This window comes from Monodelphis domestica, chromosome 3 (genome assembly GCF_027887165.1).
Source record: "Monodelphis domestica isolate mMonDom1 chromosome 3, mMonDom1.pri, whole genome shotgun sequence".
Lineage (NCBI taxonomy): Eukaryota > Metazoa > Chordata > Mammalia > Didelphimorphia > Didelphidae > Monodelphis > Monodelphis domestica.
The window spans coordinates 272,190,685-272,213,337 of NC_077229.1; the positions used below are offsets into that span (position 1 = coordinate 272,190,685).

Below are 22,653 nucleotides of genomic sequence, written 5' to 3' on the forward strand. Positions count from 1 at the left end.
TGAACAGTATTTTTCCAAGAAAACATTATTTTAAAAGAAACTTATTCTGTAGTCTGACAGCACATATGTGATTCTTCAAATCACTCTATTGTACTTTGTCTTGGTTTTGTCTTGTCATATGCCAAGGGAAAACAAGAAGACTATTATGTAAAATCAGGTTAAAGGCATACATTTCCAACTACTAAAATTTTTTTATTATTAAGGATAAATTAAAGGGGAAGGGAAATGCAAGTTAAATTGAAGAGAGGAACTACTTAAAAAAAAACCAAGTCATTGATAAAGATTTTTCTGCTACTTCATTTATAAATAATTTCTCATTAAAAGCAAATTGTAGTCTTCAGGTTAAGGGAGGCGGAGTGAATTCAATAGTGGTTGAGTGTTCTGTTAACAATTTACATATAGAGCTCAGCTTGTTACCTTTGAGCCAGAAGATAGAGATTTGAAGCTCATTGAGTTTCATTTGTATAGCCACTTCTGGTAGAGTAGGAGGAGGATACCACAAGTGAGTGTTGAGGCTTATTCAGGAGATATCTTCTGTGTCCAGAGCCCTGTTTTCCTCCTCCCTACAATAAAACGGGCCATATTGTGTAAGCCAATGCTGATTGCATATTTCACAGTCCTTTCTGCCTTCTGTCATTGCATAGCCAGCTTGTGATTATATTGTAAAATACTTTGATCTACTCAGAGCTTTCTTTATGTAAATGTAAGTACAGAGGTACTGTAATATAAAATGCATGCTAAAAATAAAGCATTCTTTTCTATTGGCATTTACAGAATTATCCACAAAAGGGAAGCATATACATGTACCCACACATATTGTATAGGTATATAATTGTTTACTAAAGTATTTCGTTTGCTTGATGATAAAGTTTTATCATCTGACCACAGTTGGAAATTTTGCTCAGTATTTACAGGGCAATGATATCCTCTCAAGAAAAGACCTCTTTGCCTTGGTCTTTTGTGTGTGTGTGTGTGTGTGTGTGTGTGTGTGTGTGTGTGTGTGTTTATAAGAGGGGTCAGGGGCTTTTTCTGAAAATGTTAGTTGGGTGCCTCAATTTTTCATTTCTTCTGCCACTCCTTAGGCATTTGTTGTATTGTTTGAAGATAAGATGCAATTTGAAATACTTTATTCTATTTTAAATGTTATTTCTATCTTAATGCCTTATTCTGTTAATAAAAATAATAATTTAACATTATTTTTCAATCTGATCAATAGGAGTGTAAACATCTTTGGAAAAACCCTCAATTTACAGATTCTGTTATATAGGGTCAAACAAACAGGTTTGTTCCCTTGATTCTAATCTTCATTTTAGTCTGACTGGTCCCCCCCACCCCTCCCCATCTTCCTCCTCCCAGTGTTCTTGTTAGAGTGTGGTTTTTTTCCTCCCTGACAAGGAACAGAGAAATGTTAGCAACATTCTTAAGACTAATCATTACTTCTTCTCTTCTCTAGTCCTAACCCCTCCCTTCCAAATCCATCCCCTATTTTTGATCACAGACTTGTTGGAGCCATTTGGACTACTTAGTTTCTCTCAACCAGCCTAAACTATGAGGGAAGGATCTGTAATTTACTGAGGGTTAGGTTGGGGGTGGAATGATTGTGCTCTTTTCCCAAGCCTCTGCTTCTGGTTTTTGAGATTAGAAGGGAAAAAAAATCAAACCAAAAAGATACTCCTTGGTCTATAGGAATAAAAATACAATCTGTGTTGCTTGTGTCTTATTGATAATTAAAGTGCTTCTTTGTGAATTATTAGAGTTATTGCTATAGATTATAATTGACGACTTCAGTGAGTTCTCATAGGTGACACATATTGCAAGCTGAGAGACTAGATGAACCTACAAATTGACAGTAATAATAATAATAATTTCATTCTAGTTAATTTCTGTCTTAAGGCAGGATTTTAGAAGAGCAACACTGTTAGCAAATTAATATGAATGGCTTCATTGAGAGCAGAATTTTGAATGTTCATTGGTTAGTAGGCTCCTTTCTGTCTGATAAGCTCCTGGGAAACTGTAGCCAAGAACCAGGCTATGGTGTTGACCTCATTTCATCAAGTGCTATTTCAGCAGCACTTCTAAAAATGTGGCTTTTAAAAAAAGCACCCTGCTTTAACAGATCAGGTTTTTTTGGGATAGGTTGTATCTGCCTTGAGATGTTAGGTGGTGAAGCCTTTGTATCTCATGCTTTATTGTTACCTGGTAACTGAAATGCCTCCTAAACCTGTTTCTAGAGTGTTCCCTGGGTGAAACTTGAATCGGTGACCATCTGTCCCCTACTGGTTGATTTCCTGTGAGCTGCCCTTTGTTTCAGCCAAACAATTGATTACCCCTCTTTACAGATAAGACTTCTGTTGACTGCACTGAATCAGCAGGTTGGGTGTGCAACCTCTCAGAGAGACCCAGTGAATGTTTTTCTGTAATTCTGAGGGTCACTATCATTGTCTTCTGGAAACAATTTTTATAAAGTCATCTGAGGGAGGGATGCTTTCTAGAATTTAATGGAGAGTTAGGACCAGCACCAAAATTGGATGAAATATTTTTAGATGGATGCAATTCAATATTTCAGCATTTACCAATAAGAAATTAAATGGAAATATTTTCCTTCTCCTTTATCAGAAATGTCTTATTACTTATATTGTTCATAATATAATATAATATATAATAGAAATATTTTTATAATGTAAAAGTCTGTTTCTTTATCAGAATTTAAATGTTTGTACATATAGGATTTTGAAGTAGTATGCAACCAAGACCCATTTTGCTATAAACAAGGTCTTTCTTTAGAGGTTCTAATTCTGTTCCTCAAATGGTAAAAAATAATTATCACTCTTAGGAATGTGGGTGCAGATCAGTTTTTGGAGAAGGCTGGCTTAGTTTCTTGGCAGATCACCTTCATTCTCAGAGGTAGCAGAGATTGGTGTGTGGGGTAAAAGTGTCACTTTGCCAGGAGACAAAAACAAACTTCAATGTCAGCCTCTTGATGGGTGGTCAAGGAAGCCAAAAGAAATCTTCAAAAGTAAAAATGATTATCTAGAGGCCAGGGGAAAATTTCAGATTAATCCTGTTTGTCTCTTACTTTTTTCCATTTGAATTGCCAACCAAAATCTTTAGTGCAAATACTTATCTACATTCTAGTTTTTCCTATAGCCAGTTCTAACCGATAATCCAGGCTTCTAATAAATGTAATCAATGTGAATTTCTTTTATATAAGTCGATCTTTTTTCTGTGTAGAGGTAGGTATGCTCCTAAGGTGGCTCTCATCAGCCTGAACCTAAAGGGGAGGGGGGGGAGCCTATTTGTGGTTTAGTTCCTTAGGGACCAAAGTAAGTAGCAGATGTGACCACACAGTTCAATGTGATTTGATGTAATTAATTTTTCCTGAGCATGCTACAAAAGTTAATAGCCTCAAATTGCACACAATCTTGGTTTCCGATCCATATGGAGAGCTATCCCATCATACACCATTCTCTAATGTTGGGGGGGGGGAAGCAAAGTGGAAGGGGGCATCTCTTTAATGTATTTGCTTCCTGCTCCATTTGGTGTTGATGAAATCCCAGAAATTATTCTTTAGCCATGTGCTTGGTTGGTATGCAGTATGTTTCGATAGGGGCAAGGCACAGTAATTTTTCTGGCTTGGTTAAATATGAGAACAAAACTGAATTGAAAGCTTCAACAAAGAAAAGTCCTACATTCTCCTCTCCTCTCCCACCCACCCCTCTGTCCTTTACTCCTCCTCCCTCCCCCACACCCCCAGCCCTCCCTCTTTAATCTGAAACACTGTAGTTCAGAGAACTAGTTCTAGGTGGATGGGAGAAAGGTCTTATCCTTGCCTTCTTCAAATCTCACCGAGGCTTGGTTGCAGATGCCTGGATGCCTGGAAAGTTTACACTGCCTCGAGTTGTTTTGTTTGGCATAGCTAATCAGGAGCTAGACTGGAATTGCTCATAGCTGTCATTCAGGTTTTGTTTCAAAGTCCAAGGACCTGCTGGGAAAAACAAAGAACTAATGAAAGCTGACTGTATTTAAGGCCTCAAATCTGTGGAGTCTGAAATGATGTCCTGACAGTGGATTCTTATTCTTCTGCGTTCTTGCCGTTTCTAAGGTAACAGGTTTTTAGAGGCTTTCCATCTTCATTGTCAAGTATTTGCTACACTTATTGTTGTTTTTCAGATTAGAGCAATTCAAATGATCTCCTTTGAAATGAAGGGGAAAGAGAAAATAATGGAAATAAAATGTAATGAATCAATTACTTTGGGGAAGGCTAAAAGTATGGCAGTTGAAGCAGTATTGTCAATGTGTTTTTTTTTTCCTTAAATGTTACCAAATTCACAACATATATATATATATATATTTTTTTTTTTAATTAAGAGAAACTCTAACATCCCCCCACTTCGTTAAAGTGACATTCCAATTCATAGAAATTATCATCCTGAGTATTTACATAGAATCACTGCCAAAATCATTGAAGGCATAGAATAACACCCCTTCTTCCCCTCTCCCAATTTTAGTGACATACTCCATCGTTAGCATTTTCTTTGGTGTGATTTCCAGAAAATTATATTCCCTGGGACAGAAAGTTGAAGTTTCACAGCTTATTTGTGAATATAGAAACTACACGATGAAATGATGGATTCTGATGAACTATATATAACAGAAATAATTTATTTGCCTCTCAAGGTAATATTTTCTTCAATTTTTTCCCCTTAGTGAAATAGAATTTATTCATATTAACACACCATTAGTGTTTCAACGAGAGTGTGCTCTCTTTTTTTTTTAACCTATAGTTTAATTAATGAGAAGTAAAGGATGACTGTTGTGACCAGGTATCCTTGGAGATAGTTTAAGAACTGAGTGAGAAACCCTAAGAGTTAAACTAATGTAATGTCATATTTATGTATCTTCTTTTTAGGTGTGATGACACAGAGACTTATATACTGACCAAATATCGACAAGAGCCCTTTCCCCAATGGTAATAGTTACATTTTCCTCATAAACTCATTATTTAAAAATATTTTTAAACCTTTACCTTCTACCTTAGAATAAATACTATGTATTGGTTTTAAGGCGCAAGAATGGTAAGGTTGGGCGATGGGAGTTAAGTGACTTGCCAAGAGTGACACAGCTAGGAAGTATCTGAGGTCACATTTGAACCCAGGACCTCCCATCTCTCTGGGCCTGGCTCTCAATCCACTGAACTACCTAGTAGCCTGTCATACACTTATCATTCAAGAATGAACAGATCATGTAAATTAAAGTGAGTTCCAATACAGTAAAAAGCTTTCATATAGAAAATCAAAGACTTTAATTGCCCTCTATTGAAAAATAAATAAATATGGAAGAGAAATCTGGAATTGGGTGGAAAAAGGGGCCAGGAATCAAAACAGTAGTTAATAGGTGGGAACTTATTCCACCTATTTTAATTTTAATCTCTGTGCCTTTGCTCAGACTATTCTCTCCGCCTGTAATGCCCTCATCTTTCCCTCTTCTCTCAGTCCTGAGTGTCTATTAAGGTTGAGGTCTATTTCTTCTAGGAGCATCCTGCTCTTACTTGTCTTTATGTAAAGGAAGATAATGGCCCACACTGCTCTGAACTGGTCAGACCACATCTGCTGAATTTTGCACAGTTCTGGGTGTCACGTTTTAAAAAGAGATATGGACAAGCTAGAACTTGTCCAGAGGAGAGAACCCAAATTGGACATAATCTATGAGAACTGGCACAGTGGGATGGAGAGCAACTGGGCTGGCTATTAGAAGGGATGAGTTTTAGTCTTTGTTCTGGCACATACCAGTTGGGCAAGTTTCCTAACTTCTCTGAACCTCAGTTTCCTCATCTGTAAAATGAGAATAATGCTTGTACTCCCTTTCTCAAAAGATTAGGTGAAGATCAAATATTTTTTTAAACATAACAAGGGCTTTTTAGCCATAAGATATTTGGAAATGTAAGTTATCCTATTTTGATGGAAGAAGAGACAACTGAAGTAGAGAATGACAGCTTTTCTCAAATATTTCAAAGCCTATTGCGCCCACGATCAAAGGAAATAATTGTTTTTCATTGTCAGTCAGTAGGAATTTATTAGGTTCTTACTGCATGCCTAGGACTGTGTTAATTACGGGGGATACAAACCAAGGCAGTCCCTGCCCTCAAGGAAATGACAGTCTGATAGAGGAGACAATGTAAATAACTAGATGTAGCCAAGATAGATATAAAGTAGAAGAATGATAATCTTCTACTTTAGTAGAAGACTTGTCACAACAGCTACAATTACTATTCCTTCCTACAACTAATAATGATAGTGGTTCACTGTAATACTGCTCTTTATGATTTACATAATTTCCTTTGTTTTTCTTTGAATTTGCCTTAAGGGGATAGCTTTCCTCATTTCTCTCTTTCTCTCCTTCCCCTCTCCTCTCCTACCCTTCCTCCCTCTCTCCCTCTCTCAATCTCTCTCTCTGTCTGTCTGTCTCTCTGTTTCTCTCTGTCAGAGGTGTCAAATATCTTGAAACATTCCTAGTCAGCCATAATGAGATTATTAAAAACTCAGACCTTCTGTCTTAGAATCAATATTGTGCATTAGTTCCTAGGCAGAAGAGCAGTAAGGGCTAGGCAATGGGGGTTAAGTGACTTGTCCAAAGTCACACAGTTTAGAAGTGTCCAAGGTCACATTTGAACCCAGGACCCCCATTTCTAGCCCTGGCTCTCTGCCTACTGAGCCACCTAGCAGTTCCAAGATTATTTTTATAATTATATTTTTTATTCTCAGTTGCATATAGAAACTGTTTTTGACATTTGTTTTCTGATATTTTGTAATCCAAATCCCCACCCCCCCTTCCTCCTCTCTCCAAGTTGGCAAATAATTTGATATGGGTTGTATGTGTGCTATCATGCAAACATTTAGGAAAATAAATAAAAATTGCAGTAGGACACAAATAATGTTAATTTGTGGTTTTCTAAGTCAATATGTGCTCACAAGGATCCTTAATTAGAATTTAGATCTCCTCCTCTACTCCCTCCTCCTTTCTTGAGTTTGTTACCATTGCTCTAAGTGAGGGCAGACACAGGACAGTATACCTGCTTGTGGACCCCAGAAAACTTAAGTGAGATTTGCATTCTCTCCAGTTGTTTATCCACGCGGCAATAAGTAGTTTAAGCTCTTCTGCCTTGGAACTGATACTTGTATTAATTCCAAGGTAGAGGGTAAGGACTTTTAAAAAATGGCTGTTATTATCTTCAATTTAATTTCCAATAGAATTCAATTGAATTTCAGCTAGAACCTACATTTCTTGCCTGAGAGTGAGCTGACCAAAACAGAAACTTTTTTAATTGATAAGATTTTCTTGGGTGGTTTTGTTGTTATTGTTATTCAGCTGTTTCAATCATGTTTGACTTTTCAGTGACTCTATTTGGGGTTTTCTTGGCAAAGACAGTGGTGTGGTTTGTAGTTTCCTTCTCCAGCTCATTTTACAGATGAGGAAACTGAGGCAAACAGGATTTAGTGACTCATCCAAGGTTACACAACTAGGAAGTGTCCGAGACCAAGTTTGAACGTTTGAAGAAAAGTCTTCCTGACCATTTCACCACCTAGTTGCCTTCTTTGGTGGTATTAGTTAACAAATTGGTGTCATCATTTTGTATTCTGCTGACCTCTTCTTGCTGCCAGTAAAGAGTAGCTGGTCATTAATGTTATAATCAATATGGTTTTCCATTGCTTGATGATATATTGCTAGAGTGAGAGGGAAGAAGGTGGATTTGCTGTCTAATTAAGAAACAAGATATTTGCCTGTAATCATCTTTCAAGTCAAAGAGGAAGGGAAGTAGACATATAAGCGCTAGACTTGGAGACAGAAAGACCAAAGTTCAAATCCTACCTTAAACTTAATAGCTATGTGGCCCTAGGCAGGCACTCAAACTCTCTGCATCGATTTCTTCATCTGTAAAATGGAAATAATAATTGCACCTATACCACAGTGGTGTTGTAAGAGTCAAGTGAGGTAACACATAAAGTGCCTTGAAAACTTTAAGCAGTTTATCGATGCTAGCTAGTGTCATAAAGAGGGTAGCTCATCAGTACAGTGGATAGAGTGCTAGCTTGGAGACAGGAAGACTCATCTTCCTGAGTTCAAATCTGACCTCAGACACTTATTGGCTGGGTGACTCTGGGCAAGTCACTTAATCTTATTTGTCTCAGTTTTCTCATCTATAACATGAGCTGAAGAAGGAAATGGCAAACTACTCCAGTATCTTTGCCAAGAAAATCCCAAATGGGGTCACAAAGCATCAGATGTGAAAGGCCTAAACAATAAATACAACAGTGTTAGAACACACACAGGCTTTATCTAATAAGTTGTCTGTAGATTTTTTCCTGAGTGCTAAGGAGAATATTGCCACTATTTAAAGGAAGAGCTGGTATTAGAACTCAAAAAGGAAGAACTGGTATTAGAGCTCATCCTCTCATAGGTAGTTTAGTATATTTTCCTCCCATTGCCTTCCTGAGTTAATGAAACATTTCTGTAGGATGATTTTTTAAAAGTGTGCTCACTTATAATGTTCAATGAGTGTACTATCATATACTTTGCAGGTTGTTCATGATACATAGAAATAATCTTTCTAAGGAGGAGGAGGGTGGCAAGGTGCTAACCTATTCTTTTGAACATACTACTACAAAATTTCTTATATTAATACAGCACAGGATCTAGAGCTTGCAAAAATCTAAGTTTCTTTTCCTTTATTTTTCAGATGAGAAAAACTGAGGTCTAGAGAAATTGAGTGACTTATTTGAGAGTATAGTATAAGAAACAGCTAGATTTTGAACCTAGGAATTCTGACTCTTAAGTAATGGTGTAATGCTCCCTCTCAGTTGTGTACCCTCTCCCTAAAGCATGGACACTACACTGCTGACTCCCCTCCTTCAATACTTTTAACCTCCTTTGTCCTCTTTTGACACTAATCAGACTTCATTCTTTTCCCATTCCTCATCAGTTACCTTTGTCCTTAAATGTCTTCTGTGGGATTCTGTCTTCATTCCTAGAGCTGTACCTAGGGTAGAGTGCCTGGATCTTGGCATCAAAATGCTATTTTTTTAAAATTTTCATTGATTTATTTGTTATATATAAATTCCCAGGTATCTCCCTCCCTTTCTTTTCTCCTCACACTAGAGAAGGCATCATTTGGCAAAAAGATATGTATATGTCTTGCTTCTTTCTATTTATCAAATTTTTCTTTGGAGATAGACAAGTACAAGACATTCTTCAAACAATATTTCTGTTGCTTGATATAATATTTTCTTGCTTCTACTCATTTCACTTTTTATTATATCATGTAAGTCTTTTCATGTTTTTCCAAAATTAACCCACTTTTATTTCATACAGTACATAAGTATTCCATTATAATCATATGCCACAATTTATTTAGCCATTCCCAAAGTTTTGGGCCTCCCTTCAATTTCTAGTTCTTTGCCACCACACAAACAGCTGCTCTAAATATGTTAGAACATATAAGTTCTTTTCCTTTTTTCTTGATCACCTTAGGAAATAAACCTATTAGTGGTATTGCTGGGTCAAAAAATTAAGCATAATTTTATAACTCTTTGAACAGAGTTCCAGTTTGCTCTCCAAAATGGTGACTCAGTTCAGAATTCCACCAATTGTGCATTAGTATTCCATTTCCCACATCCCCGCTAACATTTGTCATTTTGGCCCTTCATTATTTTAGCCAACATGGTATGTATGAGATGATATTTCAGAGTTGTTTTGATTTGTATTTGTTTAATCAATTAATGCTTTATTTATATAGTTAAATAGTTTTGATTTCTCCATCCAAAAACTGTCTGTTTATATCTTTTTTTTATATATCAACTAGGAAATGGCTTATATTCTTATAAATTTGGCAAAGTTCTCTGTATATTTTAAATAAATTCCTCTGAGAAACTATCTATAAAAATTTTCCCCTATTTTTTTGCTTTCCTTCTAATCTTGGCTACATTAGTTGTGTTTGTATAAAATGTTTTTGATCTAATGTATTCAAGATTATCCATTTTACATCTCACAATGCTTTCTATCTCTTGTTTATTCATGAATTCTCCTATTCAGACTGCTTTCCAATTTTCCCAACAATTTTTACCAAAGAGTGAATTAGCCTTAAAGCTTGGATCTTTAATTTTGTCAAACACAAAGCTTCTATAATCTTTTACTGGTTTGTTGTATGTCTGTCCTGTTCCACTGATCTACTTTTCTATTGCTTAGCCAGATAATTTTGATAATTTCTGCTGTATAATACAGTTAAAAATCTGGTACTGCCAGAGCTCCTTTCTTTTTTTCTTTTTCGTATTCTTGACCTTTCGTTCTTCCAAATCAGAAAAGGAAAAAAAAAAAGTAAGAAAACAGAATATTAGTTTGTTAGAAGGACTTCCCTGTACTAAAAGCTCTGCTACTACTCTGACCTTGAGCAAAGTATTTACCCTTTCTATTTGTCTCATTAGAATGTAAGACCCTAGAGGTAACTCATTTTTTCTTTTCTTGATATATTTATTACTTAACAAAGTATCTGAAAGATAATTAGTGCTTACTAGAGGTTTGTTGACTGACTGACTCAGTCTCCCCCATTCATTGATCAGACTTGACATTTAAGGTATTATAAGGCCTGCATCTCATCATAATAATTGTTTTGTTTCAGTCATGTCTGATTCTTTGTGTCCCCATTTGCTTTTTGTTTTGTCTTGTTTGGCAAAGATACTAGAGTAGTTTGCCATTTCCTTCTCCTGCTCATTTTACAGATGAGGAAACTGAGGCAAACAGGGTTAAGTGACTTGCCCATGGTCACACAGCTAGTGAGACCACATTTGAACTCAGATTTTCCAGACTCTGTCAGACCCTGTACTCTATCTGTTATGCCACTTAATTGTCTATTCTTTTCACTTAGGAAACCCTGGTCTCTCCTCCTACCAGCAGTACTCAGCACAACAAAACATTTATATTCTTGCCAATAAAAGAGTGCTCATAATTGCCTTCCTTTCCACTGCACCACCTAGCTGTCCTGATAATAGCTAGTAATACTTAATGATTCAATACTGTTAGAAAAAGGTAGGTAAAGAAAGCACTTTACAGATATTACTTCATCTTTTTCTGACAAAAGCCAGAGGAAGTAGGTGCTATTATCATTCTCACTTACAGAGGAGAAAACTGGGACAGAGAGAGGGTAAGTGACTTGTACAGGCTTATGTAGCTAATAAGTGTTTGAGGTGGTCCAATGGAGAGATCGTCAGACCTAGAGTTGGGAGGATTTAGGTTCAAATATGACCTCGGACTGTGTGATCCTGGGCAGGTCACTTAACCCTGATTGCCTAAGTCCTGCCACTCTTTTTTCATAGAATTTATTCTAAGACAGAAGGTAAGGATTTTTAAAAATTAAAAAGTAAATAGGTGTCTAAGGCAAGATTTTAATTCCTATCTAACTGTAAGTCCAGCTATCATCTACTCTACCACCTAGCCACCTCTATGTAAGTTATTTTTTAAAAAACTTATCTTCATTTTAGAATCAATATCACAAACTCAGACACTTCCTAGCTGTGTGACCCTGGGCAAGTCACTTGACCCCCATTGCCTAGCCCTTACTATTCTTCTGCCTTGGAACCAATACATAGTATTGATTCTAAAATGGAAGATAAGGGTTATAAAAGAAAAAGAACTGATACTAAGACAGAAGTTATTATTATTTTTTAAAAGAGGCAACATGATATAAATGAAAGAGTACTTTAGGCTTGGAGTCTATAGACCTGAGTTGGAGTCATTGCACTGCCCTATGCAGATTCTTTGATCTTGGTTAAAGCACTTAACTTTTAGATCTCATTTCTTCCTCTCTAAACTGGGGCTAATTTTTGTACCATCTCACAGGGAGATTGTGAGGAACACGCCAATGAATTGGGGGTCTCATCAATTTAGATGTTTCTTTCAACAATATTCTACAACAGAATTGGCAATGATAAAGGAGGATTGAAGTCAAAATTCATAAAGATAAAGTCTCTCCCATGTCTTAGGGCATTTAGCTGCCTGGCATATAGTCCAAGCATCACAAAATTCATGATTTGACTCAAGTTATTTGCATTCTTGGATGGAATGTGGGACTCTAGGCCATGGCTCTAGAGGATTTCCAAGAACTTGAGAATGGCCTTGGGATTGTAGGTCAGTGACCAGGTAATTTCTGGGTGCCAGTTGTTGCCCAACATGTTGTGCATTCCTCTGTGAAATTTGTTTGCGTTTTCCCTGGTGAAGATTCCAGGATTTCCCTCATTGGCAATGCAGCCGTGGCTCCCTCTTTTTCCTCATATATGCATCTCCATGGTAATGACCTGCTTCTGAACTTGACCCAGCCCCAGTGGGATGGTCAACCCTGACCAGGGCAGGGCCCAGCTGGCACAACAGCAGTGGGGCAGTGATGCAGATAATCCAGAATTCCTTTCTGTGTGACTTTGAAATAAATTATTGCAGACTATTTTGGGGGGAACTTTTTGGTTTTTTGTTTCTGGTAACAACTTATCTTCCTGTTTTAAGTAGGTCAATGTTAAGACAAATAAAGGTTTTGTTACATTTGATTGAATTAAAATATATAGAAATAAACATTCTTATATTCCTCAAATTTAACCTTGTCTGTTTTACTGATGCTGTAGATAATCTGAATTAATATGGAATGCCATTTAGAGTTTGGTTTTTAACCTAAACCATAGCCCACTAAGGGAACCCTGGATGGATTTCAAGAGATCCATGAACTTAGATGAGAAAAAGTTGCCTATTTATTTCAACAGCATTGGTTTCCTTTGTAATCCTACGTATTTTATTTGCTGCATTTAAAAACCATCATTCTGAGAAGACTTCATCAGACTACCACAGGAATCCATGACAAAAAAGGTCACAACCCTCTGATTTAGAAGAAGGATGAGGAGTTAACACCAGGAAGACATGAGAAGGTCATTATTGATCTGATTCATTAAGAAAAATTCTGTTCTGAGGTCTGAAGTTGGTTGAGGTTCTTACCCCAGAAGGAAAAGTTATTGAACAAGTAGATTGTGAGATACCATGATTGAGATTTACTCTGGTGAAAGTGAACTTGGACTTCTGACTTCAAAGGAATGTAGGAATCAGCTAGATTGCTCTTACAGTTCCCACAGGGTGGCTTCTCTCTGGAACAATATGGCTAAGTTTAGTTCATTGATATTTCTGGCTATCAATAAAACCTTCCCCTCTCCCCAATGATCTGGTTATATGAATAGTATGGCTTTTATCACAGCTCTCTTCCTCTGAGATTAGTTCCACTTTCGTGTGAAGGACATCTAGTTTAAGACTTAAAATATTCTGTGGATGAAATAAAGGCTGTTAAAGAATTAATCTAAGTTTATGTCAGTTTCTCTCTGAACAAAGTCAGATACATCATTGATTAAGTGTTCATAGTGGACTAGGAGCTGTAAAAAGATTATTGAAAAGATAGTTCTTATAGCTTGAAGTGGTAGATATGTTTGTTGAAAGAGAAAAAGTTCTAGAAAGTTTCATGTTTAAAGAAGAGTTGATTTGGGAAGAATTGTCCTCTTTTTTTTCCTCCCACTTTCAGCCTTTTACCTAGTCAGAGAGTTAATTTCACTTGTTTCCTTTGCTTAACTATAAATTTAGGAATGTTTATCCCTAAAGAGGAAAGTGCAGTCTAGATTCTCATAAAATGTTACACTTAAGGAATATAACAAAACTATTTTTAAATAACTGAAGGTAGGGGAAAGCTGGATGCTCAGTGAGTGGATCAAGAGCCAGGCATAGAGATAGGAGGTCCTAGGTTCAGATTTGACCTCAAACTTCCTAGATGTGTGACCCTGGGCAAGTCACTTAACCCCCATTACTTAACCCCCATTGCCTAGCTCTTACCGCTCTTCTGTCTTGGAACCAATCCACAGTATTGATTCTAAGCCAATATTGAATAAATAAACAAACAAACAAACGAATGAATGAATGAATGAATGAATGAATGAATGAAGAGAAAAAACATATTTTCAATAAAATCTTACCTTCTAAAAAGTTAACCCTTCTACTACCTCTATAATATTACTTAAGAATAGACTATAGAATTGCTGGAAAGCTAATGAAGGGAAAGAAGAAAGTACTTGGGATACCTAGGGGGCTCAATGGATTGAGAACTAAGTGTAGAGATGAAAGGTCCTGGGTTCAAATTTCACCTCAGACACTTCCTAATGGGCAAGTCCTTTAACCCCCTTTGCCTTGTCTTTACCACTCTTCCTTCTTATTGATATCAAAGCAGAAGGTAAGGATTTACAAAAAATAAAATTAAATTAAAAAAATAAGGTACTTGGGTCTTTTTATTCTACCTATTTTCCACCCCCAGAGACATATCTGCTTCCAATACCTTTTAAAAAACTCTCTCTTTTAGTTAACTGACCTCTTTAGTATAGGTACTGAAGCCAAAAGTGTTAAGCAATTACTTTCTATTGCAACCACAGTAAGTGTGAAATGTTTCTTTAAAAGTTGTGTTTCCTTTCAGCAGGCCTAACTTTGGCCCCCAAATCAGGAATGGTTCTTATGCCTCCAGGTTTGTTTACCCTCAGTGGGAAGCAAAGTAAAGAGATAAAAGCAAAATGGGAATAAGAAAAGAAGATTAGAAGGAAAACCAAGGAAATAAAGTTTATTTTAGTAACTTCTTAGACTTGGACTTAATTACTTGATAGCATAAATATATTGTACAAATATAATTAATTTTACATGCAAATTAATTTATGTATATTAAATATAATCAATGGGGTTTGCCTTATATGACCATCAGAAATTCTTCTGACTCTCAAACAGTTTCAAAGTAAAAAGTATCATATTTTTAAGAACTTGCCTTTCAAATATTTGAAAATTCAGTGAAATACCTATTGGGGACATTTCTGAATATCTATGTAAAAAGTTTTGTTCTTCCCTTTTCATGTGCTTCCTTTTCTTTTAAGTTTAAATCAAGTCAGGGAGTCTGCAGTAAGTACTTATTTTATCCCTTTAGTTTAATTAAAATGGCAACTTCTATGGTAGAAACTTGGGGCCCAAGGCATCATAAAAGGTTACACTTAAAGACTATAATGAAGGTTTTTTAAAAACAATATGCTTTCAATTAAAGCTTAACATCTAAAAATCCCCACAAAATTAAATCTTATGCAAAGAATCTTAAGGAAACACCCTGGAATTGTGTTTTTTTCATTATTGCCCTAATTGTGGTTTGGGGGAATGAATTACAAATGTGTTTATTATGCAGTTATTGTTGTTTTGGTAATGGTATATATTATACTACAAAGCTGATCTTTTTCTTGCAGTTACTTCTTATACTTGTGTTCAGTTCTTTGTTAAAATCACAGTCAGAATGGGGTCCTTCTTTCCTCTTCTGATGGTTTATAACATAGAGGACAGTTCTGCTTATTTTGATATTTGTCTGAGTAATAATAATGTATCATTTGTATTTGAATTTCAAGTGCCCTAGACACTATGCCATGTCAAAGGGACTAAGTCTAAATCTGTGATTTTATTGGTATAAAGCAGCAGTGGTGGTCCAGGAACTGCCAGGGGTCCTAGAGACCTTTTCAGAAGATCCATGGAATTAAAACTTTTCAAAATACTTAGACTTTAATTTCTTATGTGGTAAATTTTGACAGATGTAAACTGCAGTAGCACAAACTCTTTGAGTGGGGGTGTTCCTCAGTAATTTTTAAGAATATAAAAAGTTTGAGAACTGCCGGCATAAGAGAAATCCCAAATAAGGAAACTTACAATGAAAATTAAGGTAAATACAGTCTGATCCTTCTAATTGTATAGTTGCTTTAGGGGAATGAAAGGTTCAGTAACTTGTCCAAGGTCACACCATCAGATTATATGTCTTTGGTCTTCTTGGCTTCAAGGCCAGCTTTGTTCCCTATGTCCTGCTGTTTCCCTCCTGGTACACTGAAGGTGCTTAATAAATATTAGTTGAGTAATTAATGGATGAAATAATGATTAGGGATGAACTGAGTCAAGAATAAAGTGAAGAACCTGAATATTCATTAATTAATGTCTTTATTTCTGGGTCAATTTACATAAATTATTTTGTTTGAAGTATTGTGAATTCCATATTTCTTTTAATACTTGAAGGAGTTGTGTTTTCATCTTTGTGGATCTTTCCACCAATACTAGCTGATAGTGGCAGGGGGGTAGGTGGCTTAGTGGATAGAGTGCCAGATATGGAGTCAAGAGGACCTGGGTTCAAATATGGCCCCAGATACTTCTAGCTGGGTCACTTAACTCCACTTGCCTAGTCCTTACCAGTCTTCTGCCTTGGAACTGATGCATGTATTGATCCTAAGACAGAAGGTGAGGGTTAAATAAGTAAATAAATAAACGAGTTACAGTGGCTCTGAATTTCATCACTTGCCAATCAGTCTGGTCAATGAGTCTTCCTGTAGGCAGGTTCTCCAGTGACAGACATACTTCCTGGTTCCTTAGAGCCTACTGGAGCTTTTGTTTCACCATGTGGACTTCAAGAACCCCATGTCCCCTCTTCACCTTGGTATGAGACTTTAGGAGAGTGTTGGGTATGTACCTATATTCCAATTAATGTATATAAATGTATTATAAAATGAAATATGAGTAAGCCTCACTCATTTAGACTTAATTGGACAAATAGCCTCAATTAGTGAAAAATTTAAATCACAGCATTTTTATAAAGAAAAGCAGGTTTACTACTTTCATTTATTTATAAAGTAGTTTGAACTACCTTTTACCAGTTTATATGAATGAAATTATTACCAGGTTTGCCTGAAGCCCATTTTGTGAGGAGGAGGTAGACCTATGATTTCTATGGTATATGAAAAAACTCATTTTATCTGTGCCTATCAGCATATCTGCTTCACAATTTAGTCTTAGACTTGTTTCAAATACTGAATATCAAGTAACTTGCCCTAGAAGTAAGATTGCCAGCAAATTTTAGAAGTGAGACTTGAAACCAGGTCTTCTTAACTCCCACCAGATCTACACACTGCCTATGAGTCACATTTCTTACCTCTCAAATGCTTTAATAATCCTTGTGTGAAATTATTTTGTAAATAGTTGCGCATAAGAATTTCCAAAATTCTTAAAACATCCACAACAGATCAAGTATTCCTTATGTTGTTCTGTCCCATCTCACTATTCAAGACCCCATCTGGGATTTTCTTGGTAAAGATACTGGAAATGATTTGCCATTTCTTTTTGGAAACTCCCCTTTTGAGTTCAATTTGGCCTGAGGCACAACTAGCTATGTGACTCTGGGAAAGTCACTTAACCTTTTGCCTCAGTTCCCCCATTTATATTCCCTTTGGAATATGTTTAAATTCTTTGAGAGTAGGGATTTTCTTTTTTTGTCTCTATATCACAAGTGCTTAGCATATTGTAGGTACTTAATAATTGTTTATTGATCGGTACTATTTGTTCTGATCAATAAACAATGCAGAGTTAAAATGATCCCTGCCCAGGTTGAGTTCTTCCAGATTCCAACTTTTTAGAGGCTGAATTATTGAAATTTCTGCCATAGAACTGATTTTCAATTATCTGATTTTTTATTTTTCCAGGCATTCACTCTCTTCCATGAGCACATATACTTAAAGAATTCATTATTGTTTATTTTCAAATTGTATTGCATCAAGATCTGCCCATTTTAACTAAAAAGTGTTCAATAAAAAAGGTAAAACATGAACTGATAGTGGAAATCAACATATAGAATGAGATGAGAAACTAGGTTATAGCTGAGAAAGATCTTTTGAAATTATTATTAAATAAATTTTATGGATTTACATACTAGTTAATTAGATCACATTCACTACTGATTTTAAAAACATACTATTTCATTTATTGGGAATTTATTTTGCCAGTGCTGTGCCAAGTGCTCTCACTTTCCTCCCAAAGTAAAGCTAACTTCTTTCCTAGTCTATAAAGCTTCCCTTGAGTGAGTAGAAATAGAAATCTGACTCTCCTCAACAAATCAATCCTACTTCAACAAGCATTTATTAAAAGCTCTTCTGGGCTGGGCCTGACCCAAAGCAGTCCCTTGATAGTTTATGTTTGATATTGGAACGAAATGAGACACTTATGAGTCATTCAACAGTTAACAAAAGGAGATTTACCTACTTATTGCAGGAACAAGGCTTTAACAAGGCTTAACAATTGAAGACATTCCAAGTTGATTTAGCTGAATGAAGTTCTGTTTCCTGAGTTGCCCGTTTTGGTCCATCAAGCTGTCTGAGAGAGCACCTGGAACATCAGGTTGCCTGTATTTAGACTACCAGAAAAGGATGGCCAAGCCTGAGCCAGTCAAGTCTCCTGGAGGGGCTTCAGTACCTTTTTTTTTTTTAATCATTAACTTTTCTTTAATATTTTGGTTTTTTTTTTCTAGTTATATGTAAAAGCAAATTTTAGCATTGTTTTTTTCTAACATTTTGAGTTCCAAATTCTCTCCCTCCTTCCTCTTGCCTCTCCTCAAGCTGATAAACAGTTTGATATAGGTTATATATGTGCTAATATACAAAATAAATTTCCATATTTGTCAAGTGAAAGACGATATACATAAAAAACCCTAACCAAACAAACCCATGGAGAAAATAAAGAATGGTTTATTTCGAACTGTATTCAGACTCCCATCAGTTTTTTTCTTTTTTTTTTCTGGAGGTAGATAGCATTTTTCATCATAAGTCCTTTGTGATTATCTTGGATCAGTGTGTTTCTGAGAATAGCTAAATCATGTACACTTGATCACCATGAAATATTATTACTGTGTACAATGTTCTCTCGGTTCTGCTTACTTCAGTACATTTTAGGAAAAATTAGCCTAACCTACATAGGGAAAAAGATTTGGAATATTGCTTCTACTGTACTTAAGGCCTTCTGGATGATCTTCCATTACTCCAGGATTGATACTGATCAACTCTGACTTCTGGAATTTAAGTAACCTGATAATAGATGGTACGAAAGGAGGAAAGGAAAAATTAAAACTGAAATATTACAAAAACAAAACAAATAACGTAGTAGTTTCTTGAAGGAAGGACTCAATGTAGAACATAGATCAGAAATCCCAAGCTTCATCCTTCCTTTCCCTACCCTCTTTGGAAAGATCAAGTCCTGGGTCTCAATAATCAGGTCCACATTATGGATGATGCCAAATCTTTACAGTAGGTAGTGGAATTTCTTTCTATAAAGAGGTAGCCATAATCAGGAACAGCACCAGGAGCATCAAGCCTTCAGCAAAGATGGTGACTCTTCCTGAATAGTCAATGATCCTCATCACAGTTCTGGAAGTATTTCCCTATTACTTATTAACACCATCCTTTTTGTGTTCATGGGTCCACGAGCCTGGCCCTCCCCTTCTTTGAGAGCCCTGTCTTGGGGGAATTCCCAATCTTAACCTCATAAGAGATCTCTGAGGGATTGCCACTCTTCTTCTCTGGAGGCTGGGTGGACAGTTTCACCTTCTCCTTGTTGCCAGAAAGCAAGTCATCTCCCAACAATGCCCCCCTTTGGTCCCACACATCATCCTGAGAGGAAAGCTTTGACCTTTGAGAGTATGATGGCAATGAGTTATTTGGCTCTACCTTACAGGAAGCAGTGGGCTACGTTGGGATTGTCTCGTCCCACCACCCCATTTTGTTGCTACCTCATGAGTTTTCAATGTTTCCTTGAGCTGCTCTGCTGTCTAATGCTCGGACCAGCTCTTGTTTTTTCCTGCCAGCAGCTGTTGCTGGTCTGTCTATTGTCTGCTCTGCCAGTATCATAGGCCACTCAGCATATTTGAGTGTGGTCTTGAATGCTTCAGCTGCTTTGTTGTTGTTCATTTCTTTTAGCTGTGTGTGACCTCATTTGGGGTTTTCTTGGCAAAGATGGTGGAATGGTTTCCAGTTTCCTCCTCCAGCTCATGTTATAAATGAGGAAACTGAGGCAAACAGAGTTAAGTGATTTGCCCAGGGTCACCCAGCTAGTCAGTGTCCAAGGCCAATTTTAAACTCAGGAGGATGAGTCTTCCAGATTCCAGGCCTGGCACTCTATCCATTGGTGCACTTAGCTCTAACCTCTTCAAACTACCCCCACTTCCATGCTAAGGCATGCCACTACTGAATTCTGAGCCCTGCTGAGGATCACTGTAGGTCTGTGCTGCCACTTCTGGGATCTGATTTTAGCATCTACGCCAAGCCTGGTTCTGCCTCCCTGTGTTCTGGCATGTGTCTCTCCTATGCCGAACTCTGCTTGACTATGCAATGTTGCTTCTGGCCCGTGCTGCCATTGCCCTCTTGTGCCCAGCAGAAGCACTGTGGATGATGTTATTGCCATGGCCTAACCCTACCCTCTTTTGTTCAGTCTGGTTGCCGCAGGCCAAAGAGTTCCTGCCCCTTTGGTCCATCATAGTTGGAAAAGTCAGGAATCGCCACATGGGATGGCTCTTCAACTCCAAAAGTAGCCAGTTATACCAGGGCTGATATTCTTCCTTTCATGTCAGTTGGGTTATCCTCCTCAGTGCAGGGAACTGGCTCCCACTTAGGGACAAAAGAGCTCCAGGGATCTCCAATCACAGGCCTACCGTCAGTACTGGACATATTGGGCTCTGGAACATACAACCTATTCTCATTGATGGACACAAAGGACATAAAACAAAAAGACACCAAGACAGAGACTCCTCTAGGAAACAATAGTCAACAGACATTTATTAAGTGCTTCCTATGTGCCGGACACTATGATGAGCACCAGGAATATAAGTATGATCAAAATGACAATCCCTGCCCTCAAGGAACTTATAATTGAATAAAGGAAGACCACCTATAAAAAGCTGAAAACCTCCTCACTGGGAGATGATATTCACAGCTGGTCTGGGCACTTTTTTGAAATGGAAATTCTTGGAGCAATTGGCCAATTAGAGAAGATGCCTCAGGGGTGTCGGACTCTAGGCCAGGAGATGTTTGGATAGGCAGATGAGAACATTTTGTTCCAATAGCCATGAAATTGGTGGAAGCAGGCACTGTGTTGTGCTTAGAGCTTGATCAGATATCAAAGATGTCAGGGTCATCTGCTGCAGCCCAGGTCATTGTTGGTCCTGTTTGAAATGAAGGGCATGTGCTCAATCTTTCATATGTACATGGTAACCATTTTTACCAGGGTAGAGGACAGTCTGAACTCTACAGGCGGTGGGTCCCTTTGTAAATTTGAGGGAAAGTCAGAGACAAAGATAGATTCTTTGTCTGATGGTACTATTCTTATACCTTACCTCATGAGGGTTGCTGTGAAGAAATGAATGGGATCAGACCTCTTTAAGTCTGTTTGCTCATGTAAAATTGGGACAACAATGTCTGTACCTACCTTTCAAGATTGTTGTGGTGTTCAAGCTGGAGTTTTCTGGAACCAGGTTTTACCAGAGCTGATGGTTGCATTTACTTTAAAGAGAGTGGGAAATTTAAAAATTGATGCAAAACCCTTCCCTGCCTGTTCTCAAAAGAAATCATCTGGGATCCAATTGGGGCTTTGGGCTCCCTGGGAGAAATGAGCATTATTTTTTTCCAAGTGCCACCCCTACCCCAGAACTTACACAGAAGATTCATAATAGAAGTCAATGTGGCACAATTCCTATGGGTCAGTAATATTAAACTCAAATAGAATCTTATCCTTGTTGGCTTCATATTGACTTTGAAAACCACAAGTTAACATTATCTATGTTGCGTTGCGTTGCATTGCATTATTTATTTGCTAAAAATTTCCCAATTACATTTTATTTTGGTTTAGGTTGAACTCTGGAGTTTTACAGGCAACAAGAGTGGGTTGAGAATTTGATACTTCTTATAGGATTTTCATATCTCATACACAGTCACAGTTGTTGGATAATTCCAAAATTCCAGGGGTCTGCATTGGTTTTCATTTTCTCACTGTTGAGATTTCTCATGCTACTCCTTAAATGGTTGATTAAATATATATGTAAGTATATGTAGAATTATAGAACTGAGGTTTTGGTTCAGCTATCTGGTCAGAAAAAATCCCCCAAACTAACTATTCAAACCCAAATAGTCTCAATCAAATATGACTCCATAAAGGCTGGGAAAACATCTATTATTATTATTATTATTATTATTATTATTATTATAGATGAGGAAGATATTGAGACTTGCCTAGATATTCAACCAGCTAATAAGGTTTGGAGAAGGCATCCTAGTCTAACTTTCTGATTCCATATCCAATGCTATATCCACTGCCATTCTTCCTCTTGACCGTTTTCTACATCATTTAATATTTCATGTATAACAATGCAAAATGAGATGATACTATTCTTACACCTTACCTCATGAGGGTTACTGTGAAGAAATGAATAGGATCAGACCTCTTTAAGTCTGTTTCCTCAAGTGTAAAATTGGGATAATAATGCCTGTACCTACCTTTCAAGATTGTTGTGGTGTTCAAGCAGGAGTTTTCTGGAGCCAGGTCTTACCAGAGCTGATAATTGCATTTACTTTTTTTTTTTTTAGAATTGATACTGATACTATTGGTTCCAAGTCAGAAAAATGGTAAGGGATAGGCAATTGGAGTTAAGTGACTTGTCCAGGGTCACACAGCTAAGAAGAGTCTGAGATCAAATTTGAACCCAGAATCTCCCCTCTCAGACCT

The 22,653-nt window shown here is 37.0% G+C and overlaps 1 protein-coding gene across 7 annotated transcripts in view; it reads left to right on the forward strand.

The window, feature by feature from the left end:
• The window catches only part of GREB1L (GREB1 like retinoic acid receptor coactivator), a 350,508-nt gene that overhangs the window by 26,812 nt on the left and 301,043 nt on the right, over positions 1-22,653 (forward strand). For 3 of the 7 annotated variants that reach the window (XM_007487635.3, XM_016431667.2, XM_007487636.3), the window contains exons 1-2: positions 3,729-4,102; positions 4,910-4,969. The exons of 3 other annotated variants lie outside the window; for them this stretch is intronic. The gene's annotated coding sequence lies outside the window, so the exon portion shown is untranslated. Of the gene's footprint in view, positions 1-3,728; positions 4,970-22,653 lie in introns of those variants that run through there. One more of the 7 variants, XM_056823783.1, reaches the window with a different exon arrangement.